Source organism: Temnothorax nylanderi, unplaced genomic scaffold (genome assembly GCF_030848795.1).
Source record: "Temnothorax nylanderi isolate EJ_2023f unplaced genomic scaffold, tnyl_v1.0 TNYL_tig0027_pilon, whole genome shotgun sequence".
NCBI lineage: Eukaryota > Metazoa > Arthropoda > Insecta > Hymenoptera > Formicidae > Temnothorax > Temnothorax nylanderi.
The window spans coordinates 73962-91157 of NW_027249089.1; the positions used below are offsets into that span (position 1 = coordinate 73962).

The 17196-nt window shown below is 35.6% G+C and overlaps 1 protein-coding gene and 1 non-coding gene across 5 annotated transcripts in view; one reads left to right on the forward strand and one right to left on the reverse strand.

Annotated features, from left to right (window-relative positions):
- Nachra3 (nicotinic acetylcholine receptor alpha3 subunit) overlaps positions 1-17196 on the reverse strand; it is an 86288-nt gene that overhangs the window by 34378 nt on the left and 34714 nt on the right. The window lies entirely within an intron of this gene.
- Positions 8339-8412, forward strand: Trnan-guu (transfer RNA asparagine (anticodon GUU)). Its single transcript has one exon. It is a non-coding gene; the product is annotated as a tRNA-Asn (tRNA).

Genomic DNA, 17196 nt, shown 5'->3' on the forward strand with positions numbered 1-17196 from the left:
GTGCTGGACATCCTTGTAATCATTGAGCGACCGATGACATCTCGGATTACCAACAACGATACTAATGCCGTAAACGATACTAATATCAGGAAATATATGTTTTATCGTGAGATGTATCTTGAAAAGACGTGTGTCGTATTTGAGAAAATCTACTGAAACAGGGGAAATTACAAAACGCGATTAGAGATCTCTGCAACGTTACAATTAATAAACGATATCTCTGCAGTTTTCTAATATTATAACGTGATGAATTTTATTCATCAAAATATTAAAAATTAGATAGAAATTTATTATTTAAATTTGTAAAAACTCCTCTTTGATTTATGCAATAATCATGTAAGATGAGATATGCAAATAAATCAATGTTTTTCAAGCTCTTACATTTCTAAGATTACATTTTAATAATATGTGAATAAGTTACATCAAACATATTCCTTTCAATAATTTCTAATTATAAAAATTTAGTTAATTACAAAAAAGTTTCTCAGTTTTTTATGGAAGTTCTATTATGAATTGTTGAAAGAACTGCAATTTAGAAAATAATATATATATAAAATTTCTTTTTATTGCTCTAAAGTGGTGTGTAATAACTCTAAAGAGTGGCGACGTCCAATTTGCATGTTAAATTCGCGCTTCAATATAATTATCTGAATTACCGGCGCAATTTTATGGGAGAGCCAGCTAATATACGCGACGATGACGAAAGACAATCGGTTCGCGGTTCTGGAGAGAAAAATAAATTGCGATGCAAAGAAGATGCGGAGTTTCCCTCGGAAAACTTGAGACCTGCCCGCGAGCGCAATCCTGCCGGCCGTTATAGAGCAACAATGGCCGAGAATCCGTGGCACTCGAAACTTCCGGCCGCTACGCCGGAAGATTTGCCTCGCATTTGTGACGGTCTGGCGATTCTCGACGGCGCGTTGTGATATGCATTCGTCTAGCGAGGGTGGAGTACACGTAGTTAAAAGGATCGAATAGCGAAGAAGCGGAAGTCTGATTCAACGGATCCGCATCGCGAGTCCGACGTGGCATGGCGCTTCGAATCTAACGTAAATGTAACTTTAAAGTGAAATGCATAAAGACGACTCGATGTATTTTCCTCAACTCAGGATTAAAAAAATAGATGCGTTCTTTTTTTTTTGCTTTTCTGTTTTACCAAAGTATGAAGAAAAAAGCGAGAATGAGAACGAAATCATCGTTACAAAGGCACACGCGCGTTTTTATCAATGGTAAAGGAAACGTTCTACGTCGAGAGAGTCTTTGTCGAGGAAGAGATGATAAAAGGAGCACTTTTTTAAAATTGTTTTGAAAGTAAGTCACGCCGAGCGGCGCCGAATGAATTCAAATCGCCAGACGATGGGCGACGGGAGGAACGTGCAAGCAAGAGCGATAAGATGCCGGAAGCTGACAGCTTGAAGTTTCCAAACCGTAACGGCGCTTACGTCGAACGTCATTTAGAGTTCCAGTCTCGCGCGAGCGGAAGTTTCGAAGCTTTGATACTCGACAGCCGCACGTTACACGTAGCGGGATGAAAACGAAAGGAAAATGGAGAACGCGAAAAAGAATCTCGACCGAATGCTTACAATGCATTTCGAGCTTCACCTAAGAGCCATCGTGCGCGATCCATCATTTTTGGACAGATGCAGGATTTGAAGAATTTTAGAATCAAGCAGTTAGTATTTCTGCAGTAATAGCTCTTTCGTAGGAGACAACGTGAATTAAGTAAAATTTATAATTTATCACTTAGACGATCTCAGAACAGATTTCTATTTACAATTATATGTGCTACGTATATATATCATGTAAAAATATCTCAAAAGAATACAAAGTGTATGTACCAAAATATTGAAGAATATAATACAAAAGTGTACATGACGTATTTATAAGTAAATTAAATAAAATCTCCTATTCTGTGAGTATCTAAAAGAATAATATTAGGATCCTATTTGATGCGAATTATAAATTGCCTAAAATGAGTCTTAATACGTAAATTTATGAAAAGCTTATAAAAATGTATATTAAATTACACGAAATTTTTAATAAAATTTCCATGTACAATATAATTCAGAATTCTAATTAATTTTCATTAAAAAATGTTTCATATTTGTAGACTTTATATCGTATAAATATTTAATCACACAAATATTTTTCTCTTTGTAATTATAATTCTTTTCTAATATTTTGACTTTCCGCAGCTAATAAGTATAAACTTTCTCGTTTATACGTATTTTTTCGACCGAAGGAGGCCGCAAAATGGCCGCGCCCCAGATATTTTGACTTTCTCGGCCAAAGTTCACGTACGCGATCGTCAATGCCGTATCGGCAAACCCACCGATCCAATTATCGCGGTAATAATAACGTGTACGCGTTACAAAGTTCCTATCGGGATAATTCGTGCCCCGAAATTGGTCGCTCGCCCCTCGGTGGCGAACCGCGAGACTCGAAGCGACTCGCTCTCGATCGATAGGTCGTTGCATTCCGTGTGCGGGCGTTCGTTTCGCGACCGATGCAATTGCGCATACACAAGCGTCCTAATCGGCGGTTCGTGCACAGCTCGGTTCTCGGCCACGGATGATTGCATGAAATCAAGGCACGGAGCTAATTTGCTCCGGGCGACTTCAGTACGCGCGATAATCCGACAACTCGAAGCGGCCCGACAATCCCCTTAGTGATAATTAAATGCCGCTCTCGCGATCGATCGAATTATTCTCAACAATTGCTACGGAAAATACATCATTCGCCGGTACTACACGCTAGCCGGCTCTCACAGAAATATTGATATCGCGTGAGAAATATACGTTATCAAGGGTACAACTCTAAGGGAAAACCGATTCCGACTTCGTCGAAAGAGCCGGCCCTAAAACATTTTTCTATAGACCCGAGCGATGTTCCTCGCTATTATTATGTCTACGCACGCTATAAAGATTATTCTAATGCATTGTAATAAAATATATTTTTGTATCGTGCGAAGACGTAATGCAAGAAACATTTCTTTAAGGACTAAGGATATTTTAGAAGTAGCTTCTTTATAGAGAGACGGGATATTGAGATTGTTTTTCCATTAGTGTTATTCTCTCACGTGATCCTTCACATATCAATATCATTATTTCTGCGGAGCACCTTGTCATACATAGCGAACATATTTTCCACAATTTTATTGTAAAATATATATTATAACATAATATATTATCATAATATAAAGTTCAATATATACATATTAATATATCGTAATTATATATATATATTTATTTTTTGTACATTTTTTCTACGTTTTCTAGTGATTCATAATCTCCTATTTAGAATAGGGCAATTCTCAAATCATACAGACAATTCTTAAATTATGAAGATAAAAAATGGTAGAACCAATTCGAAATATACTTATACAATCGTAGATAATTACTCATGTTTCCTTATTTTCTAAAGATGGAAAGACTTTTTTATCTTACTTGCTACTAATTAGTATAAAAATATAAGATGCTCACGTTTAATGCACGATAGCACAGGGAACATCTATTTTTGCTTGAGAAAAACTACAAGTGTCAAATAAATTGACAGTTATACTTCTTACGTGAAAGCGATGTGTACGTGATATAAGGTCACCCATTTCCCGAGGATTATTTCATTCCTGGACTGTCGACCGGCGTCACATTCCATAACGTCCTACTGTTCAAATGAAAATCCCAATATGTCGATCGTCATCGACACTACCAACGTATTCTCGGGCTTCCCTTCGTCATTCCGGCGTGTTCTGGAATCCGAAGGACATGCACACGCATACCCTGTGACCCAATAAGACATCGCCCGGGATGAACGGAAAAGATTTAATGGATAACCGTTCAAGGGTAAGTCCAAATTGAAGGGACAAAGATTGAGAGCTTCTTGTTATATTTATAAATTTTCTATGATATACTCGATTGTAAGAACTTTAACCCGTTCCCTGTCGAATCGATTTTCGGTAACTTTCCGTTCAGGTCGCGTGGACCGCATGCGCCCCACGTCGAGACTAATAGTTTTATTTATAACACATACTATATAACATTTATAAGACTAGATAGATTATTATCTAGAATTATTAGATATTAAGAAAAAATATAACGATGTTTCTACGATGTGATAACTGTATTTTACATAATATTTATAAAGCATCAGTACATGATTTTATAAAATATTTTATAATAATGTTATATGTAGCGAAAATATCAAATGGCCATTCCATAATAATAGATGCCTTGAACAGGGTGCAAACGCCCCACGCGGCAGAGAACATGTTAATAAATTTACTTCATCAGTTACACCGGAAGCATGCAGTTATGTCCGCAATAATATTTTATCGCGCTTTATAATTGCTATTTTTATCCAATTTGCAATGTATAATTTATATATATGTTTTATCACAAATCTATATAATAGCAAATAAAATAAACGTTAAGTTGTGGCGTTTCTGTCTCAACGTGACTCCGCGCGCAGGATTAAATCCTATTCGGTTACTTGTAAAGCTCGCAATGTGGCTGGCGAACGAAGGCTCTAAATTGTCTGGAAACATCCCCTGCGCTCCGTGGGGCGAATGCCGATTCGCTTAGAAATATCCGACGGGAATTTATTTTAGCGCGTCGACGTTAAACGGGGCGCATCCTGCGTGCAACAGGTGATTACATGCGTTCAGCAAATATCGTCCAATTAAACGTCATCGTACCCCCAGCGGCCCTCGACATGATGACACAATTTTGATTACGTAACGCGATTTCAAACGCTTCCGATAAGCAGCGACAACACGTATTATGCAACACAAATGATCGAGTTTCGATACTTAATGGAAACTACCGTGCGAACACATCGACATAAAAGCGAATAGAGCTTTTCTACTCCTAATATAATTATAATTTATAATTATGATAAAAAAATAAAATAATACAAAATAATTAAAATAATAGCGTAGAATAAAACAAAGCGAACATTGTACGAATTATAATGTTGTAAACATCATGTTAACTCTTTCAATTGCCATTTGTATATTTACACGCAATTGACATTCGTGTAAATAGTTTGAGGTATTTGCCTCGATGATTTAATTGATCCTGGAATTGACCCACTAATTTTACGAGAAAGAATCGTCGTTGTTTGAATCTTATGAGGTTTTCGAAGGCAATCCGGATCACTCTTCGGGAACGATTTAATCCAACTTTCATGCTTTCGTGTTTGCTCGAAAATATATATTCGATGCGCATATAAAGGGGCGATTGCTCAGTAAATTTGATCTGGCGTCTTACATTTAACTTTTAGATTTTAATTCCAAGTCCAACTTAGATTCAAGATACGGTGTTCGAGTAGGATATGAGTTCGCGAAAGTCGTGCAAATCGTTTCAATGCGAGAGTGCACTATTAAAAAGACGAGAAATCGAGATATCTGACCCAACAAAACTTTTCCATGATGCTAGTTGATACACAATCGCGCGTGAATCACACGTTGTTGACAATTCGTTTCATATTGCAAGTTTCACCACAAACAATTGAAACTGTGAAACGCAAAACGGTACAGATCTACTTTTTGATACTGTAACGTTTGTGCCGTTTGTTTCATTCAACGCTATCGGTATGCAAGAATAACATTAATTATATGCAAAAGCAAAAATTACAGTAGCACATATTAAAAGAATCGAATTTATATGTTGCATAAATCAGTCTCTTTACTGTTGCAAAAATTATTAAAACTGTAGTTAACGAAATGTTGTGCTGTAAACTTTTTTTTATCAGAAAAACTATCTTTGTTATTTTATTTTCAATAATGTAATCTATTCTTGCGACGCTAAGACGTTGAAAAACGTGAACCGCTCCGCTTTTCTTTTCTAAAACGATAAGTAAGGTTGCCGCTAGTCGGCCTTGTGAGAGTGTCGGTCAGAATCAGGCGTGTCCGAGCTGTTAGGGTAGGCGTCAAGGGAAGTATTTCTTAATTAGTGACGGCACTTCGAACGGGGGCTATCTCGAGGTGTCTTGAGGCGAGTTGAGCCGCTCCCTCGCAGCCGTGCCCCTCATGGTTCGCTCGTAGATCACGATTTGCCCTAAGTGCCTTAAGTTCCATGTCGACGTCGGCGCCGATAAATGATCGTAAACGGCTTGTGATATAAGCTAGTGCCAACGACGTAAATTGACGGGAAGCTCAAGAGTCTGTTGTATGTACACACATATATATGTATATATATATATATATATATATATAATAAATAATGTGTACAAGCTTAACATCGAGAAGGTAGTCTAGTCGAGAGAAAGAGAGAATCTCTAAAGTACATCCGTCACTATTACTTCAATGTTTGCATATACATCGTTTACACACGAAGAAAAGTTTCAACGAGACTTTCGAGATGATGTTATGTTATCTAATTTGTGGATAATTGTATTTTAAAAATTCGCGATTGAAGTTCTTACAAGAGAAAGCTATTTTCTTAATTTTTATCAATAAACTTTCCGCATAAAAGAAACTATAATAATAAAAGATTTGAGCTTCTAAGATATTTTATATATGTGACAAATATTTTCTCGTGATATACCGTTGGAGAGATTAAACCAGAGAGATTGAGCCGTCTAGAATTTTTGGACCTGTATGTAAAGCTCTTTGCTGAGGGCTTATATGTCTCTCTATTTTTATTATCGTCAGATCGTATGCCAAACTCGCATTTCTGTATTCCTGGATACGTATTATTTGGATTTGAGAATCACGCTTCGGCAGGTTGCGGGCAAAAATATTTTCACGAACATTATTTCACCCGCGTCACTCTCGGCTTCTACCGTGAATGTTTGCATTCGTTGCATTTTCATGTTACTGCAAATCTCGACGTAAAGAGCGAGATTGAGTCCACCGATATCGACTCCAATTTTTAGTTGGATGTAAATACATATTTAAGTCTACGACGAGTTCGCAGCGCGGAAATATCGATCACTGCCGATTACGCACGCTTACATAATGTCTCACACTCTTTGACAAGTTTAGAATTGATTTTTTTTCTTGATAAAATTTTAAAATGAAAAACCTCTATTTTTCTTGCTAACCAGTGAAACCAGTGAACTAGTACGGCAAGTTCAATCTACAATATACATGTAGAATATTCGATAACTGGCGCATATTCGAGATATATAGAAACATTGTGATTAGCAAAAAACTAAAAAGAAACTTTTATATAAAAAAATATTAGGACATGCATAGGTACATACATATTCACATACACTCCATATTTTACCAGAATATATAATATATCCTCGATATATGAAATACCTCATAAGTATTTACTTTTCGATAATTTTATCTTAATATTTTTATATGTAAAGTGATTTAAAAAAGTTGGTCTATGTAATGTGGGTCCGTGCAAAAATGCAGACAAATCATCTATATTATCAAAATCGAAAATTGTTTCTATCTGTAATCTGAAATTTAATTTTCAATTTAATATTAAATCAACATAAATGCCTATAATCAATATAAGTACATATGTCTGCTATACACTTATATGTATGCATGTACATACATATATACTTCCGAATATTTTGTCGATACAAAAAAATAAATTTGACTGAAACTATCGCATTTTCATCGCCACGAATAAACACCAAAGATCCATTTCGCGTGTCTACAATATCAAAATTGAAATTCACTGAAAGAACATCGGTTTCAATGCTCAAAACAAACATTGTCAGTAAAACTGTAAGAACAAACGTTACGATTTTCTGGTTTCGCACATTTTGATTGTATTCACTGCAGGCCGGTCTGTTTATCGCATTTATTTTGCGTGTTGTATGTTTGGATTATTGCATGTTAATTATGCACATTTTCAGCCGCGGGTTATCATGACGATAAAAGAGACACTCGTTTTTTCGTTTCTCATCACGGGCCAACACACGCGATCAATAGATGATGGCAGTTTCGGAAACATGCTATTTTTGCTCTTACAAATGACGTCAAAATGATCGAACGCTGTATTCGTGATGCAATCTAGCAAGCATATTTATTTTCTTTTCTTTTTTATTTCAAATTATTTCATAATTACGCGATTGTGTAGTATAATTATTTCTTGTCTCACAAATTCAATAGATTTATATAGGAAAGAATTTACTTGATATTCCTTATATGTTTATTGGAAGAATATAATTTATTTTATAATAAATTATAATTAAATTATTATTTCTAAACTGCATTAGTTAAATTAAACAGATTTAGTCATATTTATATATGTATATATAATACAGATATACATACACACACATATACACACGCACATAATATGTATATGTGTGTATATTCATATGTATATATATGTATATACAACATGTAATAAAAGGAAAGGCAATAGCCTCCGTGGCGCAATCGGCTAGCGCGTTCGGCTGTTAACCGAAAGGTTGGTGGTTCGAGCCCACCCGGGGGCGTTTTTTTTAATATTTAATTATTTATATTTTAATTTATATTAATATTAAAATTTCAAATTATATTAATTTATATTAATATTAAAATTTTAAATATTTTTTTTTATATTGTATGTATATGTATAATATATATAACAATGTACATACAATATATAATTGTATTGTAAATTGTAATTATATATAAGTATATTGTATTATATAAGTATTGAGATTAGGATCTATGTTCAAGTAGAATAACCTCCCAAATCATTGGTCACAATTTTTGAAGTCGTTCTGAAAAACCCTACGCTCAGATATAGATATATATCTTTATTAATTTTATTTATTATTCATTTATTGTAAATCAAATTTCTTTTGTATTATTTCTTTTTAACTTCAACCGCTTTCGGAGAAATCACAGATGCTGTAATTATAATATTAAAAAATATTGTCATTGATGTGATGACAGGTATAATATATACGGACCGATATTCATAGTCCGATCTTCTATTCAAGGTCATCTTAAATATTATCTCGAGACGCTATATGGTTATTTAATTGGTTAAACGGAGACAGTTAAGACAGTTAACACTGCCCATGACCAAACTTAAAACGATTTTAAACATAAGTTTGGACTATGAATATCATCTATGACTATAATATATGATATACGACTTATATGATATATTATAACATACTACGTTTATGGATGTGACGTCCTTCAGGTCTCGTGGAAAAATATCTTAATATTTGTATGTTTTTTTTACAAAAGATATTTTGTAATATAAAATCTTTATTTGTAACAAGCCTAGAAATGTAGAGAAGAAAGGCGAAAGGATAGATAAAATGTGTCGAAAATCATATTATACGATAGAAAAAAAAAGGTGAATCCTTTCGTGCGCAAATAGTCGAAAATATGGAATAACGTTTTTTCGAGGCTTTTGTTTTCAAACCTCTGAAAATAGAAGAATTAATAACATATTTGCGCACTTTTTAAAAATGTTTTTCTGCGTTTTATTTTTGCACGTTAGCTTTTCGATACTACAATTTGCTAGAAGGTATCGTTACGTAAGAAAATTGTTTTTTTCTTTTGGCTTTTTCCCTTCCTTCTTAAAATATTTCACTAAAAATGCAATGATTCAGCATAGTCATCACGTCAGAAGAACTCATGAAATATTTATGCGAGCGAGAATCGAGTCTTGCAAAATCTATCTACTCGTGTCTCAATCGCGAACACGTGCGGCACTTACACAAGCGCGTCCATGGACGATATGTATATGTGTAGACCGAGCCAGCAATGTAGCTGCTCCATTCACCACTAGATGTCGCAAAGAAGCTCAGTTTACTCGTAAGAAAAAATCATCCAAGAATGCTATATAAGAGGACTGGAGAGACACTCAGATCAGTCATCAGTAAGGATATCACTGATCGATACAGCAGATGATGAGTTTCTGGAGATGATCACTGATTAGACTCCACCCTGCTCCCGTAGAGTTATCGCAATCTACGGCCGTCAGGAAATCTGATGCTGCTGATGACTAAATTTTTTCACTTACTGATGACTCAATGCTTTTTATTTATCCCGTAATGCAATATTAAAATAATTAAAGTTATTCTATTTTTAAAACATGAAATAATAATATAGAGCAACACTACAATTTTTTATTATTAATTATCGCCACCGACAGTATTCAGTTTTCTCAACAGAACAAACCATGGTGTTTTGGATGCATATTGAAAGAAGAAGTTGATATGAAAAAATCTGTTTATCCAGAAAAGTTATAATACGGCAACTGCTTTTATGTATGGTTGCTAAATTACAAAACATGTTTTCGCATGCTAAATACCCTATGACTATTATTGTTCTTTATCAGTAACTGGAGTGCACTAATGTGTATTTTAACGTAAATAAAACGTACTCAATGGACGTATTCATATATAATAATAAGTTTATACACGTCAAATATTGATAACAGTAATATTGATTCTTTTCCTCTTTCAGTGTTTCACGCGTTTCAATATTTTTCTTGCTTTATAATATTTATTCAAAATAATTTTCTCCGAGAAATAATATATATATATATATTTCAAATCGGAGAATATATTATCAAAATCAATTGAAATGTACACGAAATATGAATAAAATGTCGATTACGTAATATCAAAAAATTGCAATATATCACTGCATATATATTTTTTAGTTCGATTTTTGGATAATTAACTAAAATTAATATAATAATTACATGTTAAGCAATTGTATAGGAAAATATATGAATATATATAACATTGATACGAGAATTTTCATAAATTCAGTAAATTTATGAGATAATGTAATCTTGTACTTATGAATTGCATTTATCACAACTTTGGTCGCTTTAAACTTCCAATTTTTCTCTAATGTGAAGGAATTGTATTCAACAGTAGATCCAAAATCACGTTAACCTAAGACTAACGCAATACATGCGTTCGCGTGCCAGCCGGTTAATCGAAACTCATTAGGAGTCGGCGTCGCGTGCGTCACGTGTGTCACGTGTCCGGAACACGCGACATGTTCGACGCTTATCATATGTAGGGAACCGGAAATCGGGGCAGAGACTAGAGACGATGGCGGAAGTTCACGTGTCTCTCATCCGCGGACGGGAAGTTCGAGAGCCCACGGGAGGATCCCTTAATGCCTGTGAAAACGAATACCTGTCGTGCGGATAGTTGTCGGATCGTTGCATGTGTAACGTCGATAACACGGCATCAAGCGCAGTTGAATTTTACGTTCGCGGTTTCGCCGCAGGTCACGTATCCAAATATTGGAAGATTCTGAACGGTTGCTTTTTATCTGACGTCTTTGTAGGACCGTTTTTAAATGCCAGATTATTTTCGTTTCTTTGACATAGCTTTTTTACGCGACTGAGATCTTAAAGCAGAAATACGAAAATGAAGACTTAATTGAGATAGAAATGGAATTAAATATCGTCAATAAATATCATCAATAAATTTAATGTAAATGTGCAATTTTTTATACATGATATATATTTTTTTATTCATGATATGTAAAATATATTTTCTTATTTATTAGCTCTTTGCCTTTTGCTAACTATATAGAGTCGTTTTTATTTTTTAAAATCTATTTTATTTCCAGTCTAAGAATAATGTAAAAATAAGTTACATTACAATTAGTCAAATGTAATATATATATATATTTATATATTATCATCTGCGTAGATATATTTCTCTTCGGTGAGAGATCCCTTTTATCGTATTCCTGTCGAGTCGCAGTAAAAATGAAAAGCCTAACATTTTAGAATCGAACCAAATGCCTATCAACTCCCGATCGTTTGACAAACTTCATTTTGAGCTTCCGCACGTTTGATCTAGTCAAAAGACTGAACCGACAAAGAGAATAATGGCCGGGGCCGATAAAAAAAGAGATGCAGGAAACAAACGAGAAAACTAATTATCTGTGCAAAATAGAGACGACTGTGAAGCGCGCATGCAAACCTCACAATAGAGAGGAGATTGGTAAAACGAAAAATAAAACCATTGAAAGTAAAAGGCCGTGTTTCAAGCCGAAAGCTTTCTTTGTGCGCGAAGTCGGAAAAGCCGAAAGATGGGCTCGAAGATGGGAGTGTTAAAAGAAAGTGAAAACAAACAGGAGCTGTAATTCTGTCCCCGTTTCTTCCGATCCCTTGAGACCATAATTTTCTTCTTTCGCGAGAATCTCACCTCGGAGCGTGTTGCTCGAAAGCCCGCTTAACTCTCAGCGATCCTTCTCTTTATTCACAACACTTTCGTCGGAATTTTTCTGTTGCATGCGGATATCGTTTGTGGTGTTTTATCAGCCTCGCGAATCTGGGGCCCTAGTCTCGAATCGTTTTCATGAAACTCGCATGCGAAATTCAATGCTTTTCGAATAGAAAGTCGCATACGAAAATCATTAGAACAGGCTCGAGAATACGGTCCGTGGCTTCATCGCATTGTAGGATGTTTTAGAAAAAAAAAAAAAAAGAAAATACACAAGAGCGGCGAGTGAATTTCTCGTGTTGCTCGCGTTTTAAAATTGGACCTTGGTTTATATATTACCGCACAAGGATTGCCAATTCTCTCTCTCCCTCTTCCTCTTCCTCCCCCTCTCTCTCTCTCTCTCTCTCTCTCTTTCACTCTCTGTGTTAAAAAAGATCGGTGCCTTTTGAAGCATTTTCTTCACAAATTTTTCGAGTCGGGCGGATACCGTCCTTTCCCCTAGGTACCACACTCAAATCGTCGGAAGCTTCTTTAGTCGCGGCTGAAGCTTACTGATAGGCTTCTTGAACCAAGCTCGATTGCCCCGATCTTCTTTGTCGCGATAATGACTTTCCACCTTCTCTTGCCGGCGTTACGACGCTCACCTACGCGCGGCACTTTTATCCACCGCAATTTTTTCACCCTCTACGAATTTTTTAGCTCCTCGAGTAACCCAATTCCTTCGTCACAGGTGGATCTTCGCTTTGCGACCTAGCGCGCCCTTCATCGATCTCACGTTTTCCTCTCGTTTATCGTTTTCATTTTATGTCAGACGATTGCGCGGATTTGATTAAAAATCTAATAAATGCAGATCAACAACGACGGGGTTCGATAAAGTATATTCTCACAGAAAAATTCTCAACACGATTTCGGACTTAGGAGAAAATAAATTTTCTCGAGTTTGCGGATACATTGATATTTGTATCTGGTTACTTCAATCTTATATATCAACCCTTTTACATCCAGTAGGATGTATATGTCCCGATAGGTTTAAAAAAGCATATCTCATAAATATTGAGTCACTACAGTTAAATGGGGTGATTTAAAAGTTTAACAAAAAGCATTGTGATAAACATTATTATAAAATATTTAAAAAATTACTTACAGAAAGATTCAAAATTTCTCGGATCAATCATGAAATTCTTGACACGAGAGCATATCTTCGCATAACGCTTACTCAAATATGATTATAATAATATAAGTTTCTGATGATATTTATGCTATATATAAGATATAATGAAACTCTTAAATTTCTTGAATCTCAATGATAAACGAATAGAAGAGTGGCTATTGATTAATACTCGCGGACAAATTAATGTGGTATTAAATTAAAGCGAAAACTTATAACTTACTATGTAATTCTTATCAACGTTTTGTTATATTTTCAAAACTTGGTTGTATAAATTATATCTGTACTCTGCGATCCTGAGAATACAAGCAATACAAACAGATCAATGCAACGTGCAAACTTTCATCAGAAAGTTTCTTAATACAAATTTAATATAAACTTTCAGAAATTGAAAATATTTTATTCTTTGCATCCGCCATATTGGAACTTCTACCTCGAATTCTTACGTTACGTTACAATACCATTTTTGTATTCAGCAATCCCAAAAACTTTAAAAAATAATTAAACTACATGTTTCTTTTCTTAAAAAAAAAGTCGAACGTTGGAAAAGCTTAAGAGAAAATTCATTTACCTCACAGCAATTTAATAAAAAATATTTTCCACAGATTAAAATGATTTTTATAGCTTCCAAATAATTCAACGGTAAATAAATTTTCCTAAGTGCTTGCGATTGCCCTTTTCGAGGAGGAAAACTTTCTTAAGCTCGTCTGTAATGTTATTATATATAATTGACTTTAGTTGGTTGAGTTTTTACTATAGAATATTTTTGGGGGGGATCGGAGCAAAACGTAATTTGGAAGGAGAAAGGAAAAGGGACTTTTGCTACATGACAAGCAAGCGGTTATAGGTGAGACGCGAAGCCCTAAAAGGCTAAGACGGTATTCTTGGGAGGGAGATCCCGAAAGCTACGACACGCTGACAAATTGAGTTTTAGTCCTCGCCGGCCGTGTCCTTCTATTCCGATGGATTTTTCCCACGGGTCAATAGAACGACTTTTCCCGCTCGATCTTACGGGATTCGATGTCACGTATATACCATCTTCCCGCTCTTCGCTGGCTCTGCTGGGGAACGAGCGACGGTCACTTTTCCTAGTATCGCCCGGTAAGTCATATTGTTAAATGGAACATGATGGAACGTAATGACTCGCTTCCATCTCCAAGCGGCGTAACGTAATATCGTAAAAGTGGAATGTAGAGTAGGCGCACCGATGAGTAACCACCCGGGAATTATCGTGAATTGTAAAAGCGTATGAGGCACTGTGGTATTTAAAGAATAGCCGATTTACATACCTGAAATTTTGCATTTTTTTAAATTAGCTATTGCAAAGTAGGTATGGAAATTACGAAAAATCTTTGACAATAAAACTATCGGAGCTAAAGAAGCAAAAAGTAAACATTGAAATTGTAACTTATTTATCTTAAAGTAATATCTTTTATCAAAACCATCTATTAAATAATCATATTAAACTTACGAGTAATTAATAGATTATAAATTTTGTAAAATAATATTGCTATTGTTTCAAATCTTTGGATTTTTTGACTGATATTCTTCACAGAAAAGGTCTAATGATTAAATAAATTCTATCATCATTATTATTTCGTTACAGTGAAAGCATGCTCGTTTCTCTCGTTTTAAGTCCCGAGGAGAGTTAATAAAATCTTTAGTAAAAACGTGCGAGCACCACAAAGCCGGAGCCTATGATTCTTGCCTAAGAGTGTCACGTACCGTTGGCAGCTACGACCGGAGTTACTTTATCTTGTCCTATCCTTGCTGGCTAGATGGCGGTCATCAGAACGTACAGATTTACCCCCGTAGCGCGATAACAAGATGAACTTTCGGCCGCTGCGCTAGATAGTTGGAGTGATACATGGATCATTAGGGAGTCAGGTCGCTCGTTATCGTCGGTTATCATCGACTCGCTCCGATAATTCCGTGCCTTCGCGCTTGTCGCGATAAAGGGGACAGCAATTTTACGAAAAGACAAATCTCGAAGGTAGGTGCCTAATGGTAATATAGTTTTAGTCTTGTCGGTGAAATACCTACACCTCTGGAGATAAATTTGTGAACAAGGCTCATTTACAAGATCTCAACTCCGAATCGTTGTTAGATCTGCCGTGTACCGGCGCAAATTCTGCCTAGCTCGTATTACTCGACGAAGAAAATCGCAGATGTTCGAAACTTGGAAACGTGGGAAGATAGACCGCAAGATAAGACGTCATTATACGTCATCGTTTTCCGTTGCTCAAGTGTGTAATTTCTCATTTATCATTAAAATGTACACCTTAAAACTTCTATCTAAAAATATAGTTACTTAGAAGTGTGTAGCAGAATTAATTTCTTATTATTAATTAATAAAAGAAACAAGAGAATTAATAATAGGGAATTAATTCTGCTACACTTCTAACAATAAGTAATTACATTTTTAGATAGTGTATATATATTTATGTATATACATGTGTATATATACATATATATATATACGACCACAAATATATTGAGGTATATATTTTCAAATAAAAAGCGAGTTTTAGAGGAACGATAACAAGAGTGGTGAATTCGGCATTTTTCTAATTATACTTGAACTATAAGGAAAGTTTCTTTCATTTATCAATCGTGATGAAGTTTTGCTGAATGTCGAAACTTTGGTCGTACTTCTGGCTCGTTCAAAAACTCTCGAGACCCCATTATGATGAGTAAATGTTCTCGATACGGAGATTAATTACTCTCAAGATGTGCAAAAATTTTTTGAAAGTTCTTCTATCAGAGTCAGATAGCTCATCAAAATTTAAAAAAAATTAAAATATTTGTGGAACTTAATCAAATAACGAAATATTACTTGCTTAGTTTCAGCTGGCTTTTTAATTTGAGTTCTATAGTGTCTTATTGACAACACACACACACACACACACACACACAGAGAGAGAGAGAGAGAGAGAGAGAGAGAGAGAGAGAGAGAGAGAGAGAGAGAATAAAAAATATAAATATTAAAATATTGATATTAAAATTATTTGAATTAGTAAAAAGATTGCAGCAAACGATGGTTGTCCTCGAAACGTTCTCCAGTTTAGAATTCCAAAGCGATCGAAGGATCTGGAATTAATAAGATGGTATGTTTCGGAACTCCACTCCGAGTACACAGTGACTGTTATTCGTGAAAAGCCAATTGTGATTTACATGCATAATTCATTGAACGGTACTTCGCGGCTATGCTGTTTCAACGGGGACAGCCTTCGGGATTTCCCGGGAAAAGTGAAAAGTGTTCCCCCTTTCCACCGTTCCTTCTCTCCGTTCCGTCGAAAGATTTTTTTCTCCGTTAGGGAAATAACGGGGAACAAGCCGGCCGAGTAGACAAAGCGTACGACGCTGCCAGCCGCCGCATTCGCGGAACTTTTGCAGCGCCATTTCGCCCGACTAAACTTCAACGGGATTTTCATAAAGCCCAACGTATAGGACCGAGAATACGCCGGTGATTCGCAGGATGGCGAGGATGAGACAGTGCGGCGCGGGGGATGGCGCGGAGCAGCGAAATGGAAGGGAAACTTCGCTATCCATATCGTGAAAACTCACGGCGTGAGTTATCTCTTTCCTCTCTCTCTCGCCTCGGTCTCGCGGCCGCGATATCAAAAAGCGAAAAAATCTTGGCAACTAGCAGTTTACGATCAATTCTACGAAGTTTATGTGTCGTTAGCTAGCTGGGAATTTAAGGTATCTAACAACGAATCTCTGGAAATTGAGTTACATGATCGAAGGCTTAAAAATCAGATCGTATCAAATACAAGTTTTACGAGAGACGAGACTTTTAATGTTTAGGTAGCTGTAAATCATTGGCGGTTCCGGAGTAACATAGATTTTTATTTCACTCTCGAATATCTCTTATAATATGATGCATGAAAGAGATATGATTT